At 49.8% G+C, this 18,444-nt stretch overlaps 1 protein-coding gene and 1 pseudogene across 2 annotated transcripts in view; one reads left to right on the forward strand and one right to left on the reverse strand.

The window, feature by feature from the left end:
* LOC147712256 (disintegrin and metalloproteinase domain-containing protein 9-like) overlaps positions 1-18,444 on the forward strand; it is a 1,115,055-nt gene that overhangs the window by 1,000,534 nt on the left and 96,077 nt on the right. The gene's annotated exons all lie outside the window — the stretch shown is intronic.
* Positions 2,309-6,250, reverse strand: LOC147712258 (zinc finger protein 862-like; annotated as a pseudogene). Its single transcript, XR_015295742.1, has one exon. The product of XR_015295742.1 is annotated as a zinc finger protein 862-like (transcript).

An 18,444-nucleotide genomic window follows, 5' to 3' on the forward strand; every position in this document is an offset into this window, starting at 1 on the left:
AACGGCTGTGTATAATAAACTGCATAGGCATGCTTGTGCTTGGTGTTCCGAGTGTGTGTACACGGGCATCTAAGATGTCCGAGCCTGGGTCTTTGTTTGCTATTGATGAGCCGAATTTACTTGTGGCTTCCGTTTGCCTCGCCAGGGCTCGACAAATCTAAAAAATCTCACTTGACCTGCAGGTCGAGTGAGTAGACTTTTCTACTCGACCTAACAGCAATGCACTCGACCCACAATTGATCGCATAATGGACTTTTTTCAAAACATATGCAGCGCCAACAACCCAGGAAAACGTTGGCCACCCAAATAAACGGCAAATTTCATCCATTTACCTCCCTATGTGTGTATCAAAGTGCTGTGGGGAAGGTTTCTGCGAACATACATGGCAAAAAAAATACCTTAACTTTAACATGTAATACATATCAGGCTGGCACTTACTTGTGGTGAGGAAGTTGATGCTCAGACTGAGGCTAAGGACTTTGCGTTCTTCAGATCGCTGCCTTCTGTCCTGCTTCCCTTTGAAATAACTTTATGGCCAGAGTCACTAGTGCTTGTTCTTTCAAAATACAGCATTAGCGCTCCGTCAGCAGATGAATGTAGCTCATTTTGTAATCCGTTTATGCTGCCAAGTCCTCAAAGTTTCATTTACATTGCTGTAGCTGTGGCAGTGTTTAATTTGTATGAAAAAAAGTGCCACGGGCCGGGTCAGGAGTCCATGGCTTGGCAGTTCGGGCTGGACTGTTCCAATGAGGCACAGGGGTCATCAAGACTAATTTCCATAGCCAGTCCTGAACTGGGGTGGTGAACAGTGAGCTAAAGAACGATGATGGATTCAACCCAGGTCTGTGACTGGGAGTCAGTGTCTCGAAAGGAGACAAACAGCTCCATGGCAAATTGTTAGAAGTTTTATTTAATAAATTGGTCAAGACTGATTTGCATAGCCAGTCCTGAACTGGGGTGGCGAACAGTGAACTAAAGAACGATGATGGATTCAACACAGGTCTGTGAATGAGAGTCAGTGTCTCGAAAGGAGACAAACAGCTGCCACCATTGCAAATTGTCAGAAGTATTCAGACACCACAGTGAATGGTAAAACACATAAATGCACAAGTTGTTAAGGAAAATGGTGCTGATTTGAACAGAGTAGCATTAAACTGAGTCGCTATCTTCTGAGTCAGTAACAACACTAGTGTTGTTTTGACAAGGATGTTTGTGGCCCATAATATGTCTTGTTCCTGGATTTGCTGAAAGCCAATGCAAAACGGCTGGGTTTGGATCAAAAGTGTCTAACTCTGGCCCATCTACTTGGATTCGCATTAAAGCAGACATGGTGTCACTTTTAAGGGACGTACGGAGCTCATTTTTTATTCGGTTCATGCTGCTAAACCCCCGTTCACATATTGCTGTTGTTGGACTGATGGAAAGCATGATTTCTAAAATTGGAAGGACATGTTTAACTTCTTCTGGGCGTTTTTTCAATAGCTGAGTGAAGAGGGATACAGGCTGCAACAACCTCCGATGAAAGACGTACAGTTTAAAATCTAGCCACTCTCCAGGGGCAGACTCAATTTCTTCATCAGTAAGTACCTTTTTGTAGTACTGTACAAGGTCCTCAAATTCTTGATCCCCAAAAACTCTAATCTTTTCAACAGAGTCTGGCCACAAAGTAAAATCAAAAATGTTAAACAAAGAATGCGGCTTGCCTGAGATGTGCTTCAGAAAGCGGTCACTCATAAATGAAAGAGCATTCTCTATTAACTCAATAGTGTCTTCCTTGACACTAGTTTCATTAGAGCTGCCTTTTCTAGCAGGCTTTGCCTGTGTTAGTAACGGGACCCCTGCGAAATTTCCATCTTTAAAAAGCAATTGAAATTGTGTTAGTGCTTTTCCTGGCTTTGTTTTCAGCAGTATTAGCTTCTGTTGAAGCACCTCGATTCTTCTTGCAACTTCAGAAATAAGAGTATCTTCTTGTTGAAATGCCTTAGACACTTGCTGAAGCAGCTCTGTGAAGTCTATCATGAAGTGCAAGAAATAAAGAAACTTCTCCGACTTCATGTCATGAAGCAATCCTTTGGCTTTGTTTGAATATTCATCAGTACCAGTAGCAAGGTGCTCAAGATGAAGTACTGTAGCTTCCCAGTTTGTCTTAAGCGCTGTTACTGCCCTGTGCTGACTTGCTACCCATCTGATTTGCTGCAAGCCACCAAAATGTTGTAACTGCTCTTCCAGATTATCAGCTATCTCTTTAAGTTCCCTTCTCCGCTTAGGTGAATAATAATATAGTTTGAAACATCCTTTGAGCACCTCTTCAAATTTGGATATGTATGAACTCTTTTTTTTAACATCACACACAGCAAGCTCTAGGTTGTGAGCTACACAGTGCACAACTGCAATGTGATTGCAATTGTCCCATCCTTGATGCTTGGAGACTTCGTCCAGTAGCTGCTTCACAGCACCAGATTTTGTACCGAGGTTCACAGCAGCTCCATCTGTATTCAGACCAATGCATTTCTGGCTCAGAATATCCAGAGATATGCCCATGCTTTCCAGGCCAACCATAATAGCATTTTTCACTCCGGACGCAGTGGAGTTTTTCATGCTGACAATGTCACACAGATGGGTAACAAGGGTGCCTTCACAAACAAATCGTACATAAATAAGTTCCTGTTCCTGAATTCCTTTGTCAGTTGACCCATCTGACAGAACACTGATGAACCTAGCATTTTCTATTTGGGATCGAATTGACATTTTTAGGGTCTCGGAAATTGCTATTACAAAGTTACGGCATGCATGATCAGTCATATAATTTTCGAAATTCCACTCAGGATTGTTCTTTTTCTGCAGTGAGCAGAGTTTTGGAAATTTAATAAAAGCCTCACCTTGTTTAGCGATATAATAGGCTGTATTAAATAAAATGTTTAAGTGCCGGATATTTTTTTCATGCATTTTTGTGATCGATTTGGCTATGCAGGTCTCCTGTGGCTTTTGAATTGCAGCTTCATGTAATATGCATTTTTCATGCAATTTGCTCTTGTGGTGCCATTCCAACGTCTCCCTTTTGAATTTTTCTGTCACACCAACATATAGGGAAGACTTAGTATCTGCAAGATGAGGAAATTTCCTGCAAACTCCACAATACAAAACTTGAGATTTTTTAAAACTGGGTTCAACTAGGTCAGCAGCAGCTCCATTACTTTCCTGTTCTTCAATCACTGCCCACTTGAAATCTTCAAGCCATTTCTGTTGTACAACTCTCTGTCTTTTTTTTTGATCATACTCCCTTTGCTTTTGGTGGATTTCTTCTAATCTCCTTTTTCCAACTGCTGAACTCTCTCCTGCATTATTCATTGGAGTTTTAGCTCCAGTTTTTCCGGCCAACCACAACCTGATGTCTGCCATTGCAGCTGCTGCACTCTCTGCCTGTTGTCTGCCTTGTCCTCACTAGTTAGCCAGCACTTCTGACTCACTGACTGCTTCTGTCCGCTTTGAGCTAGAATCAAAAACAAAACTCACTGTAACTAATTTAAAAATTTACCCATGTGTTTGTACAAAACTATACTGGCTTATAACATTTGCTTTCAATAATTATAACATATGATGGTTCCAATATAAATTTGTATGCATCAGATCTGTAACTCAGTGTGGCACTCTCAGGTTCGCACAAAAGCACCCCAATTTGGAAATGCGCTCTAATGGTAGGTACTGAACGATGTGCAACACCAGTGCAGCTTCTAAAATAACTACTCACTATTGAGACTAGTCTGCTCTTGAGTATTGCGGGTGGTTCTAATATGGGGGAGGCTTATACCTGGTCAGTAAAAGGTCTGCCTGACGCTTCCCCCTCCCAAAGCCTAACTCTGGGCCTAAACTACTTTTTGGGGGGAAACTGGGTGGTAATTAGTCAAGTGGTCACACAATCTGCACAAGCCGCACCTTCATGGTCACACTGTCTTGCAAGCAAAATCAAGCAATGAAGGTGAGGAAACATGATGTGGCCATCATAGCTGTGAGATCATCACCACCAACAACCCTTCCACCCTCCTCCTCAAACTCCATACCTTCCCTTTCAAGTGCAGGCACTGCCCTCGTACCTCCATAGGACTCAAGTTTCACAGGCATTGCATTCTGGGACTTGAGGCCCTGTTTATTCAAAAACTACACTGGATCTTATAACGCAAAGCATAAATCTGGGCTGGGTAGGTCCCTCATGCATGGACCCTGGAATCTTGAAACGTCAGCTGTCCTTTTTCGACGCCACATTGTACAAAGTTGAATCAACAAGTCACTCTTCAGAGGCATTTTAAACATGCCAAAGTCATCTCATTCAGCCAATTTCAAAAGGATCCTACAGGCCTTCCTCTCAACAGAGCAACAGTCAACTCTGCACAGCCAAACAGAGGGGGACGGGGGGGATTGGAAATCATACCAGGAACGTCAAGTACGCTTCTGAGAGAGCTTGCCACTTTTCTGTTTGGCCCCATTTCATCTAATACACTGCTTGAGCTAGGAAACCAAAGAAGGCCTAAAAGCGCTCTCTAAGATAACACTTAGGTCTAAGGGCTTTATGTGTATAAGGGGAGACAATCGAGTCCTGTGGGGTGTCTCTACACCCTTGTTCTTCAATGCTGGTGGTTTGGCTCAATGGGGTGTAGAAAGGGTCCACAATACAAATTCGAAATTACCCTGGTGCCAGCAACATCTTTCCAAGACTCTGCATATCTCTGCAGAGCGTCGCAAAGCCTAAATGAGGATATACTACACACCTCAGTGCAGAAAGAGAGTGAGTATTAGCACTCAGCAGTTGCAGGAGTGAGATTGCATGGATCCCTAAGTATGTGGCCGGCTTTCCGTCTGCAGGAGACAGTCACCTTTCAATGTAATGCTCCCTACTGTTTGGGTGTACGGCAGACCCTTGCACCTTCATGCGTCTTATGCACTCAGAAAAAGAAAGGTTTTAACACGCTATTCTAGCACATGCTACAGGAACCGCAGGAACAGCAGCAGTGCGACGGTGCTCAATACAAATGTCATTTAGGGGTAGGTGGTAACTGGCACAACAGATAGGCAGAAACTGATCACACTTACATTCAGAAAAAGTAATGTAACACTACAAAAGAGGCCAATCTTTTACCGCAATGTCTCAACCATTACAGAACAGTCACCAAAAAAACGCGCTTTTGCACATGTACGGTATACAAAAACATTCACATTGCTAATGTGGGTTGGACGACAAGGAAAGTTTAGGAGCTCATTTGCGCAACTTGTACACCCTGGTCACAAAGAAAGTCAACTTGATACTCTAGAAAATGTCTGCGGCAAAGAAGAGGAACAATTGTCTGAATCATTAATGTCCCAGTGCCGGAATGTAATGCTTCAGAAGCGCACCACTTTCTATCAATGCAGTACAGGTGATCGGAGTAACCAGAATGTGCAGAGGTTTAACAAGTGCGTTTTACAAAACGTATACCACATTAAAGGTGTGCAACGCCCAGAAAGTAGTTTACTCTAGTTAAAAAGATTTTTAAAAATGTTGGTGCTGCAAAGTGAGGTCACGTTTCTTCTACACGAATTGTTGGACAACTAGGTTACCACTTTTGAAAATAATGACCCAAATTAAAGTCGAGTTAGTCAAGGCAGTCTGCCATCTTCAGAGCACTTCTTTGCCCTGCCATGATACAGATAGCAACTTCAGACCCCCACCAGCACAGTATCTAGACATTAAAATAACTTTCTATGCAAGTTACAAAAATACACATATAAACACATGGTTCCCTGTGACGTGAAAAACACACAGAAGGAGCGTGGTTGTAAGATGTACTGCCTTCAATTTTCTACCGATTGAAATGGGCAAACGAGGATTTTGCTGCACAAGCTTTCACCAGTTATTCAGCTAGTCCTATGAATGAAGGCTCACAAAAATGATCAGAATTAATTTTTCTTATAACGTAAAAACAACAAGCCATGATAACCTTCAACTCCCTGCACTGCTCACCAAGCATTCGAACAGGCACGGACTCACCCAGCAGGCCTGACCTACAAGAGAACAACGCAGACAACAAGGGGTGGGACAGAGGGGATGGGAGCAAGCATACAGATAACGGCAGGTGAAGGGGCAAGTGACGGACAACAGGGTGGGAGTGGCTGGGGCAAGAAACATGGAAAACACTCAACACCACGGACAATGGCAGGATGGCAGGTGGTAGCAACAGTAGGGAACCAGCTGAAAAACACTAAGCACTCCATCAGAGATGAACACAAAAAAAAGAATAGACGATCGTCATGTAATATTTCACGAGGAGAGACACGGAACAGTCTAATACTACTAAACTGACATCGGTCCCTGCAACAAAACCGGCCCCCTCTCATAAAACCGGCCCCACCCCATCCAGCCTACCGCTGTTGAAAAAGGAAAGCTAACGCTGTTGGAAAAGGAAAACGTAGACTCGGAGGCTGACCTAAGGTGAGACAACATGACGGAGCCTCGTGTAAATGAAAAGAAATTTAAAAGTAACTCACCTCTGCCAAATCGTCCCGCACTTTGCCACTGAGTCCCGACTTCACCGAGGAGAGCGCGTGTGGTGGCGTGCTACGTCACTGCTGCACTTTAAGCAGCACAGCGCGGGGGCAGGCCAGGGCTGTCATTGGTAGCGCTTTCGCGCGCTACAAGATTGACGGCCCTGGCCTCCAAACAATAGGCAGTGTGATGCCCCCTAAAGACTTTAACTGCGCACCGCACCACCTGCACTCCGCCTATCGTGCGTGCGTGCATGAACATGCTGCCCCCTAAAGCCTTCATCGCGCACCGCACCGCAATGCGCTGCCACCTAGAGCCTTCAACTGTAACTGCACCTATCAGATAGCACTCGCCAGGCCGGTCAAGTAGGCCTTGAAACTGACTCGACCTGAACAAAATTCACTCGCATTTGCGAGCGGGCGAGTACATTTGTCGAGCCCTGCTCGCTCAAGATCATTTTAAATGCATTTGGCTGCATACATATTCCAGTGGCTCATAGCAGCAACTTGCCATTATTCACCATTCATATGCTGTGCCACGTGTACGGAGGGAATCTGCACATATAGTCAATTTGAGACTACTAACAAGGGCAAAGCAAGTGACAATGAATATCTGACGGATGCCCCGCCTATAGATCCGACCATTAGCCACTCCCCTACCTCAATTTGATAAGTACCTACACTTATTTTTTTCCGCCCCTTTTAAAGCCCTGGTTACCATTGAATTAACGTGACTGCAAGTACCACGATGCACATGAAACCCCTGCTGTGATGAGCGGGCTCGCACACGGACCTGGGAACCCTGGAGCTCTGTCCGCGCAGCCTCGGGGAGTCTCCGGTGCTTGTCTGCAGCTGGGAGTTTGACGTAATGTGATCGTGTGTATTTGAGCTGGCCCTGCCGTGTGCAGCTGGATATCACACGGTTCTTATTTTCTTTAGTTCTCAGTTCTTCCATTGTTGGCTCATTCTCACATGCAGTGACGTAGCATGGGCGCCAACGCGCCATAGGGGCTAATGCAAGCAAGGCGATTTGGTTTGGTATTAAATACAGCCACTAATGTGGATGAAGCGGGCCCCTCACGACCCTGGGTCCCTCACTGCTCTGTGCCCCGGTGCCGCCCCACTTGCTGCACGAAGGACAGCTTCGCCCCTGTCTGTATAGGCTTTGCATCCTCCATGCTCCAGCCAGTGAACCCTGCTCTGTTTGATGCCGCTGCGTGTCTCTCTTGTGGCTAATGTTCACCTCAGGTCAGTCGGTAATTGGCTTCGGCCTTCGGGGAGTTCTCGCTCTCGTGTTTGTGCTCGTTTTCCTGCTCAGCTCGATTACGTGTGTGTTTTGTTACTGTGCTTATTCGCCCATTTACCCTGACACTGCACACCGTTCCATCTGTACAAACCAAAGTAAGCCTAGACAAGCCATAATGCACCTAGGAAATAATGCCTTTACTTTGTGTAAGAGGAGTGTGAAAAGACGTTGAAGAAAGATGGAGGCAAACAGCAGTGACAGGCGGAGAAGACATTCCCGAGTGCAAGGGGAAACAAGCAGGAAGGCGGGTGCCGGCTCAATGCCGGAACAGATTCGGGGGCGTTCCCGGATTTTGGCTGATGTCGCGTGACGTAGCCAAAAGCCAAAAATTCTCGGGAACGCCCCCGAATCTGGTCCGGCATTGATGGACAGGCCCGTCTTCCAATGGCTAGCCTCCATTTATGGAGCTAGCCAATGAAAGACGGAGGCCGTTCCTGTCTCCCGTATACATCTCAAGAGGTTTTCGCCTGCGCGAAAAAGATGCGCAGAGCGCATCTTTTCGCCAGGCAAAACCTAAACATACCTCGTTTGTTCAACACCCATATTTCCATGCTCCAAGGGCTATCATTGTTCCCTACAACCCCTAAGAAATAATGGTTTCAATAAGCAACATCAAGTCAATGAATTGCATAAGTTCAAAAGTTCAGTCCTTATGCCTATCACACTATAAGATGTTTTCCGATTCAGTCTAAAGCTGCAGTGCTGTCCACCATACTCAAATGACACTCCCACAGTTATCCTCTGTTTATACTACCTGCTTTGTAGATCTTCTGTTGAACTGCGAAGCAAACCATTTTGGCACTTTCTCACTGCCCAGATTTTGAGAACGAAGCTGTCCACGTACACAAAGGTCAAATAGTCCAGGGAAAGAAACCAGAGAAGTGTATTCAATTCTCCTTCAACAACAGTCTTCAAAAATGAAAGAGCCGGGGCGAGGCCAAGATGGCGAGGTGAGCGGACGCACTCTCCGCGAGCTCCTCCGACCCCAGGGCTCTAGGCCGTAAATTCTCGCAGATCTCCCCCCGATCTGTAGCGGGGCAGTAGCGGAATTGTAGGAGCAGCCGACAATCTATTGCTAGACCTCCGCTCTGCACAGAGTTCGCAGCCAGAGGACTTTTGGGAGCGGCAGAGGCCGGAGGGCGGCTGTGACGAAGCTCCACGCAGAGACCCGCCGGCGAGAAGAGGGGTAACGGGACAAGTGAGGAGTAGCGGCGGGGGTTCCGTACCGCTCGACGACAAGGGACAGGCACCAGCGGAGTCCCAGGTCAGACCCAGGCACCGAGAGACGCCCGGCAGCAGCCGGCGGCAACGCCGGTATACCCCGCCGGCGGCAACACCGGTATACCCCACCGGCCAGAAGCACTCACACAAGGCCGGGGACGCGGCCTACTGACGGGGCGTCCCAGGCCCCTGCCGCAGATCAGACTGCCGTGGAGCGGCCGACACCAACAAGAGACAGACACCAGCGGCGCCCCAGGTCAGACCCAGGCACTGAGAGAAGCCCAGAGGCAGCCGGCGGCGGCGCCGATATACCCAGCCGGCAGAAAGTCCTCACGCAAGGCCGGGGACGCGGCCTACTGACGGAGTGTCTCAGGCCCCTGCCGCAGACCAGACTGCCGAGGAGCGGCCGAAACCAACAAGAGACAGACACCAGCGGCGCCCCAGGTCAGACCCAGGCACAGAGAGAAGCCCGGAGGCAGCCGGAGGCAGCCGGCGGCAGCGCCGATCTACCCAGCCAGCAGGAAGACCTCACGCAAGGCCCGGGACGCGGCCTATAGACCGGGCGTCCTAGGCCCCTGCCGCGGACCGGACTGCAGAGGAGCGGCCGGAAACGAGGTGCTTGCAGATACGGGGAGCATTGTAGAGGCCGGTCCCCAGGGGTGCAGTGGTGAAACAACCGGCGGAGAGGGTAGAGCGTGATCCGGCCCCCGCCATACCAGCGGAGCGTCTTGGAACGCATCCAAAGCTGCGGCCGACCTTGAGCTGAAGGACACATACAGACACCAGGCCCTCACGGATCTGGCCCGACGCTGGGGGTAGGACGGAGCCGACAGCGGAAGGGACCCCCGGCGGAGACGACACCTGCGGGACGAAGCCCTGGGTACGGATTAGCAGCCCATCCCCCACCTTTTCGGCGACAGCTAGACCGAGCGGCCTAGCCTGGGCCCGGACCCGAGGCCTCACCAGAAGACAAACCCGCCAAGGTGCTGGGCTGCTGAAAAACGCAACCAAGAGACAGCGACCACTCTCCGGAGCCTCCCTGACTGCACGGGTAAGAGGACCGCTGAGACCGCCAGGAGTGACCCCGTTGGGGAGTTGGAACACAACGCGACACACCAGGGGGCTCAGGGCTGATCGCCTCATAGGTGTTCAAGACGAAGGGAACAGTTTGCCGGCAGTAGCGGTGGGAGGCCTGAAAAGGACATAGCGGTGCGCCGACCAGAGGTCTCGGACCGCGGGTGCGGGAGACTCCGAGGTCCCGACTGCACCACCACAGCCTCCCGAAATGACAAACTGCACCTGGGGAGGATTGGTGAACCACAGAAGGAAGGGACGGTCTACGACGTCAGCCAAGGGAGGTGGGCTGCATAGCAGAGCCCGAGGAGGCGGTCCCCCCGGTCAGACACTAGCCTGCACACCACCGCTCCTTGCTGCGGCCTGGACACCCCGGCAGTCCCGCCCACGCACCGCCAACCTTGGCAATGGCTGGCAACAGAGGGAACAACAAAGGGGAACGGACACTACCCGAAATGATGAACAGAGGACCACCGAAAACTGACAAAGGGCAACACTCGCCGGTCCCCTCGAGAAGCTCGCTGGAAGCAGAGGGAAGGGAACCACCAGTCACCAGATCCTTCCTGGAATCTCTCTTCAGTTCCCTACGTGACAACTTCCAGACACTGAAACAGGAGGTAGCCGGAGAGGTCAGAGAAGTACGGCGAGAAGTAGATAGCCCGGGCGAGAGAGTGGCTACCATGGAAGAAACCGGACACTCCAGAGATAATGAGATTGTACAACTGCAGCAGGAAGTGCTCCGCTTGCGGGATCAGCAACTGGACCTCCAGGCGCACAATGAAGATCTCGAGAACCGGTCTTGCCGGAACAATATACGGGTCCGGGGAGTGCCATCCAAGGAAGGAGAGGACATTGCCATGTATCTACAGAGCATGTTCAGGGAAATACTGGGGGAATCGGAGGACTTTCCCATCAGGATAGACAGGGCGCATAGAGTAGGCCCGGCGCGACGGACTTCGGCGCCGCCACCTGATATCCTGGCCTTCCTGCCGGACTACCCGCTTAAGGAGCGAATCCTCCGTTAAGCTAGGAAACAGCAGTCGTTGCATTTCCGAGGGCACCCAGTCGCACTCTTCCAGGACGTATCTGCGATTACGCCCCAAAAACGCAAGACATTCAAAATAGCGACTGACTTTCTGAGAAGCCATGGGACACAGTACTCATGGGGGCACCCTTTCCGGCTTATCTTCCAATGGAACTGCACCCTGCACCAGCTCCGATCCCTCCAGGACACGTGCGAGGTACTGGGCATCACTGCGTCGGATGAAGAGCCACACACACCGCGTCACAGACGCAACACCAGGGACGGTTGGCAGCGGATCCCGGACCACAAGTCTTCTGCCTCGTCCGCCCGGCCAGATTCGCCTACTATCCGGGCTGGAATGGACAGAGCGGTACAAGAGGCGGCCAGGGACACGGCCACAAATGAAGTCGCACTGACGGCTTAGGACAACTCCGGGGGGAGATCAACGCAGCCTTTATATAACGCAGGTTTGGGGGAGCGGGGGCGGGGGGCGGACGGGAGTGCAGTGGCCGGACGTCCACTTCAATAACCAACCACAGCCTTGTCCTTGAGGGACCGGACTGGGTCTATGAGTTTTTGGGACTTGTTGCGGGAAAGGGGAGAAGGGAGGTGGGGAATGTTGGGGTTGTTTATGATGTTCTGGGACTTGTTGAAGGTCACGGGGCGGAGGGAGGGGGGAGAGGGGTGGTTTTGTTGAGGGTAGGGAAGTTGGGGAATGGGGGGAAGGGGGGGGGGGGGGGGGGTCCGTCCAGTGCACTATGCAGATCTTAGCCGTGTTAGCGGCATATGTACATTTTGCCCTGCTCCGGCGGGAGTTTTCTGCTATTCCTTTCAACACTTTACATGCCTCCTACATCTCTTAAGATAGTGACCCTAAATGTCCGGGGCCTCAACAACCCAGTTAAACGGAGAGCAGAACACACAAGCAGATATCTGTCTTCTTCAGGAGACCCACCTACTACCTAGTGATTCCCATAGGCTACGCTCCCATAAGTTCCCGACACAATTTTTCTCCTCCAATAATACCAAGACCGCGGGGGTGGCAATCCTAGTGGCACGACATTTCAAGGGGGAGGTCCTTCATAAACATGCAGAACACAAAGGCAGACTGCTTGCTTACAGATTTAAGATTGGGGGACTTCCGTTCATGGTTGGATCCCTGTATTGCCCTAATGACCAGCAGGAGCACTTCTTACGGTCGGCGTTGGTGGACATCACTGCCTCACCGGATATGCATATTGTCATCGGAAGCGATTTTAATATGGTCTTCGATTCAGCCCTGGATAGGTCAGCGCAACGTACCCCACAGACTGGGGAATTCTCAACCGGGTGTAAAGCACAGCTGTCCGAAATAGACGATCTCTGGCGTTGCATGAACCCTACCGATAGAGAATACTCATACTACTCCCATGCGCACAAGACATATGCGAGATTGGACCACCCCCTGGTCACGACCCAGGTGAGGGCATTGGCGTCGGCGACCGAGATGGGAGTAATCTCCATATCGGACCACGCCCCGGTACTCGCTACACTAACTCTGCCACTGATGATTTGCCCTCCCAGGGTTTGGCGCCTTAGGGACACATTACTGCATAGAAAAGAGGTGGTTAAACGCATAACAGAGGCTACTCAGGAGTATCTGACCCACAATGATAACCCCGACACTTCACTAGCGACACGGTGGTCTGCCCTGAAGGCAGTACTCAGAGGGGAGTTTATAGCCATCGCATCGGCTGAAAATAGGGAAAGGCAGAGTAAACGGGAGGAACTCACCCAACGGGTCCGCGAACTCGAGCAAATACACCGCCGGACGGGGCCTCAAGGGAGCGAGGAAACTGCTGATGGCTCTAGACATGGATCGCGCAGAATACGCTGCATTACGTTTGCGTCATGCCTATTACACAGGGGGGGATCGTTGTGGCCGCCTATTGGCAAACAGGCTGCGGGTGCAACGCCAGCGACACATAGTACAGGAGGTCTCTGACCCCACTGGGTCGATGGTTACGGAGGACGCCCAAATAGCCGAAACCTTCCGAAGGTTTTACGCTAATCTCTATGCGGGGGATCCACCGAATGAACCTGCAATGATGGCATACCTGGACTCCGTCACCCTCCCGTCCTTAGCCCCCTCGCAGGCTGCACATTTAGACGGGATATTTGTATAGAGGAGGTGATCTCTGCTATCGCCAAACTCAAGCATGGCAATGCTCCGGGCCCGGACGGGTATACGTCCCTATTTTATAAAACATTCTGTGCACAGCTAGCCCTGTTCCTCACTCGCCTATTTAACTCGTTCGCGGCCCCAGGGGCCATCCCACCCGACCTCCTGAGGGCCTCTCTTACAGTCATCCCCAAACCGGGGAAAGACCGGACGCTATGCGGCTCTTACCGGCCGATATCCCTCCTGAATGTAGACATTAAATTGTACACCAGGATCCTCGTGGCCCGATTGGCCCCCCACTTGCCGGGATTTATAGACCCGGATCAGGCGGGATTCGTTCCTGGGAGGCAAACGGTGGACAACACCAAAAGGATCGTCCACCTCATTGAGAAGGCATCCCGGATACCCGGAGAAAGAATGATGTTGGCGGTGGACGCCGAAAAGGCGTTTGACCGGGTGCACTGGCCATATGTAGAACAGGTCCTACTAAAGGCGGGCATTGGAGAGAAATTTCGCTCCCTAGTCCTTAATTGCTACAAATTCCCAATGGCGGTGGTGCGGGTGAACGGCTACAGTTCACGGGACTTTGGCATAGAGAGAGGCACTAGACAGGGGTGTCCACTTTCGCTCCTACTCTTCGCTCTTTACATGGAGCCCTTTGCCCAACGGATACGCACTAACCCGGCAGCGACGGGGATACGGTTTGGAGGTTTTACCCACACCATAAGCCTCTATGCTGACGATATTATATTGTCGCTGGATACACCCCGGACCGCCCTCCCGGTCTGCATTGAGGAATTAGACACCTTTGCTGCCGTCGCAGGCTTTAAGATGAACATGGGGAAATCGGTGGCATTAGACGTATCCCTTGCACCTGCCACAAGGACGTATCTACAGAGCAGGTTCCCCATGCTTTGTTCGTCGGAGCTGGTACCTTACCTGGGGATCCAGTTGGCCCCTACTCTGCTGGCTATGGTAACAGCCAACTACGCCGTCCTGGGCAGGAAGATCCGGGAAGAGCTCGGGCGATGGAATCGCAGCACCATCTCCTGGTTGGGAAGAATAGCTGCAGTTAAAATGACGGTCTTACCCCAGATACTGTATCTCTTCCGCGCACTACCGCTCCAACCGCCCGCTGGGTGGATTCAACAGACCCAGGCAGATCTTGCGCGTTTTATTTGGCAAGGCAGGAAACCCAGAATGAGGAGGTCACTCTCAATGCTAGCCCCTGATGCTGGAGGTCTCGGGATCCCGGACCTCCGCAAGTATTTTCAAGCAACACAGTTGCGCTATCTGGTAGAATGGAGCAGGTGGGAATCAGACAAGCACTGGCTCTTCCAGGATCAGGCGGTGGCAGGCCGGCCTTTACAGGAGGTGCTGTTTCTTCGCCGAGCTAACCGGCCCGCGAATATTTATGCCTCATTGGTCACCAGAGTGCCCCTGCGGGTATGGGATGCAACAAACACCACTCACAATCTCACCACGTTTCCCTCGCCACTTACACCAATAGTAGATAATCCAGACTTCACCCCGGGCACTGAAAGAGGGGCCTTTACTCATTGGAGAACGGCTGGATGCCGGGCCCTGTGTCATATATACGACTCAGAGGGTGTCGTTCCCTTCCCACGCCTCCGACAGGAATATTCCTTTCAGGAGACCGAGAGGCTTCGCTATATGCAAGTACGCCACTGGGCGCTGCACCCACAGGTGCGAGACGCAGCGGATAGACGGCTCCTCCCTTATGAGAAGTGGCTTATGACTCGCTCGTTGGATGCGAAACTGATCACAGACCTTTACAAACTATTACAACCACCTTCCTCACATCTATATAATCCGGGAGGGAGCGCTGGGAGCGAGAATTGGGCAGTCAATTGAGTCACAAAGAGTGGGAGCAGATTTCATACAGAGCACGGCACTCCGCATACCATATGGGGCTCACTGACACATTGACTAAAGTCTCCACCTATTGGTATTACACCCCAAAACGTATGCATGAGATGGACCGGAATAGGGATAGCGCTTGCTGGAGGGGATGCGGACAGGTGGGCACACTGACACATATATTATGGGACTGTCCACTCCTAGAATCTTACTGGAAAGAGGTGATAGATGAGGTTAACTCCCATTTTGACACTGAACTGCCTCGCTTCCCAGCATATATATTGCTGGGTCTCCCAAACGAGTTGTTGTATCCCCTTAAGTCCAGTAGGGGCAGACAGATAGCAATCGCACTGGGGTCGGCAGTACAGAACATCTTACTACACTGGCGCACTACCACTCTTCCTACCATCATGGGCTGGCTTCATAGAATGTGGCATGTGTTGGGGATGGAGAAACTATCGCTTACAGTGGCGGGGGACATAGAGCAATTTGATGACCTCTGGCAACCATTCCGGTCTCTGCTGCTCGCCGAATTTAGGGAAATCACATGCCCCAGATACCTACGCCTTTTGATGTTTACGACACCTGAAGAACCAACCTCTTGAATAATTATTGAACTAGCTCTTTCTCGCATGAAGGAGACCAGGGTGGAGGACGAAGGGCGGGCCTGCGCACTGGACAGGGGGATGGGGGGGGGGGGGGGGGTTGAGGAGGGTTTTTTTGGGGGGGGGGTGTTTGGGGAGAGGGACGGTTTGTTTCCGGTGATACCATATCTCTTTAAGGGTGGCTGTAGAGGGGTTTTTCAATTAAGATGCCTTTTGGACAATTAATGCTGTGTATGCAACCCTGGACGCAACGATCTGATATCATAAATGCTATGTATGTCCTGTCTCTTTCTGTTGTGTTGATAATAATAAAAACACTTAAACCTAAAAATGAAAGAGCCCCCCCCAAGGACAGGAGCCACCTCAATGCACAACCTCAGAGCATCCAAGAGCATTTCCCCAGCCCGGATGGGCACATGGGCAAACATACCACCCCAATAGGCCTACACGGGGAAGGGGGTAGATTAGCAGAATGCCATAATTTAGAATGGGTGGAATGAGCCAACACTGGCAAGGAAGCCCAACTCAGAGCAAGTTCTCAGGGATTAAACTGTTTTCTATCCTGAGGGAAATGGCAGCAGATTAGTGCATTGCACTGCTGAGTGGTGAAAAGACCAGCAGGGATTTATTTTGTGCTCTAAAAAATTAGTAAAATTCAGCATCCCATGGTTGGAGACACATGGGAGAACCTCTCCTTTAAAATGATGCTCCTGAGAGATTGCAGTTCTTGTGCAATCGCCTAGCATTAATTCCATCAGGAGGGTATTATTAGAAATGACAGAGTACCCCAATGGTACTGCTGGTGGCTATGCTTGGGGAGTGGGACCCTTTCTTTATAGCAGAAAGACAGTGACAGATCTAGACAGTAACACATCTCTGCTGCCTAGTGGGCTTTGCTGTAAAAACAAAAAAGGCGCAGATAGGACAGCAGAAAAGACGAGTGGAAAGGCTGTTCACTGCAGGGTGGACTGGAGCCTGTGTTTTTGGGTTAAGGGGGAGGGAATGCGTTCCCTTTGAAATTCCCTGATGTCTAGTGGGAAGGATTTCTGCTCAAGGTAAACACTGCTGTTGTGATTCCCGAACAAGAATGTTTCCAGCTGCAATCAAGGACCGTCAAGCGATATAACAACACCCTATCCAGAGGACCAGACTCTTCCACACCACACCACACACAATGCATCTCAGGCGCTATCCCTCTTTTGGACCCCCATGAGAGAGGAAATCCCACTAGATGACAAAGGTTTTTTGCTGTCTTTCTACGTCTAGGAAGGGGTAAAGAACCACAGTACCCGGAACATAGATACACAGTAAAAAGGGCCGTAGAAAGAGGAGGCTATCGCGTTAGCAACGTCTCCCTCTCAAAATGATCCTTACTAGGCATTGTCATGTCTTTTAGGCTAGTCCTGTCATGTATACCCCATTACATACATTTGTCCCATCCACACGACAATAATGATTCTAAACAGGTGACCTTTTACCTTGTAGCCTGGTCCTGTCGCTTTGACACCAAGCTCTCAGTACTCTATCATAATCCCTGTACCTGACGTACATAAACATGTCCCCAGGCATTGTATAATTATTCTGTTTAAGAGTCACCACTTTTTTCCTCCTTGGCCAACAGCCAGTTGTGCATGATCGCATTTGTTTGGAAAAGCATTCATGATTATTCCCAAAACATTTATGGTTGTTTGTAAAATATATTGATTCTAGAAGAAACCCTGGAGTGACCACTCTAGTATATAAGACCCTTATTCCCAACTGCAAATGAGTGGAGAATTCCTTCCAAGCTGACACGGGTTCCTGCATGCTGAATCTTCGGCACACAGCAGTCTGACATCACTTGCGGAGTGTCATCCTCGAAGCAGAATGGGGTCGTTCGTTCTCAACCATCAGGTTAACTGGATGGTTCTTCCCTAGGGGATTCTTTGCTACATATACGCATATACATGCTACACATACAGATCTAAGTGAGGTACACTTAGGCTAATTACTTAGAGAGTGCATTTTAGGGATATGCAAGTGCTACTGTTTTTGTTTGAACTGCTTATGTTCATCTTATTAGCACTATGGTAAAAATTGACCTATTATTTACTATATTGGTACTAGCAATCTCTTTTGTATACTTCTGTCTCCTGATTGTCGCAGCACATATGTTTTACACAAGGCTGTAGCTGGACTAATAACTACTTATTGATACGTCCTAATCGCCATCCTGTGTATTTTCTGAGAGTAAGCAAGCACGAGTGTCTGAGCGAAACTTACGGTACTGTTTTCCACGATCCATGAGGAATGAGGGTTGTCATGTTCAGTGGCTGCCAGAAACTACCTACACCACTGTAGGATACAGGGGGTGGTAGTGGAACCGTTGAGCTAGCTGGTTTAACGGCATATCCTGTGGGTGTGTCCTGAAGCAATTAGGACAACAAACCCTCAGTTTAGGTCATCCAAGATGTGCAGGTCCTGGCGTTGCCAACGTTGGTTTGGTTCCTATATTAAACGGTGAAAATCTGAGTAGTTCACTCGTGCGTTCTGAGAAAGCCCTACTCACACTTTCCAGAGACATCTAAAGTGGGAAAGGAGATCTGTATTAGCTGAGCAGATATACTCTGTGTATTGGCTGATGGGTTTACAAGCTTGTAAGGATAAAAGGTCTGTGCAA

Source organism: Lissotriton vulgaris, chromosome 5 (assembly GCF_964263255.1).
Source record: "Lissotriton vulgaris chromosome 5, aLisVul1.2, whole genome shotgun sequence".
Taxonomy (NCBI): Eukaryota; Metazoa; Chordata; class Amphibia; order Caudata; family Salamandridae; genus Lissotriton; species Lissotriton vulgaris.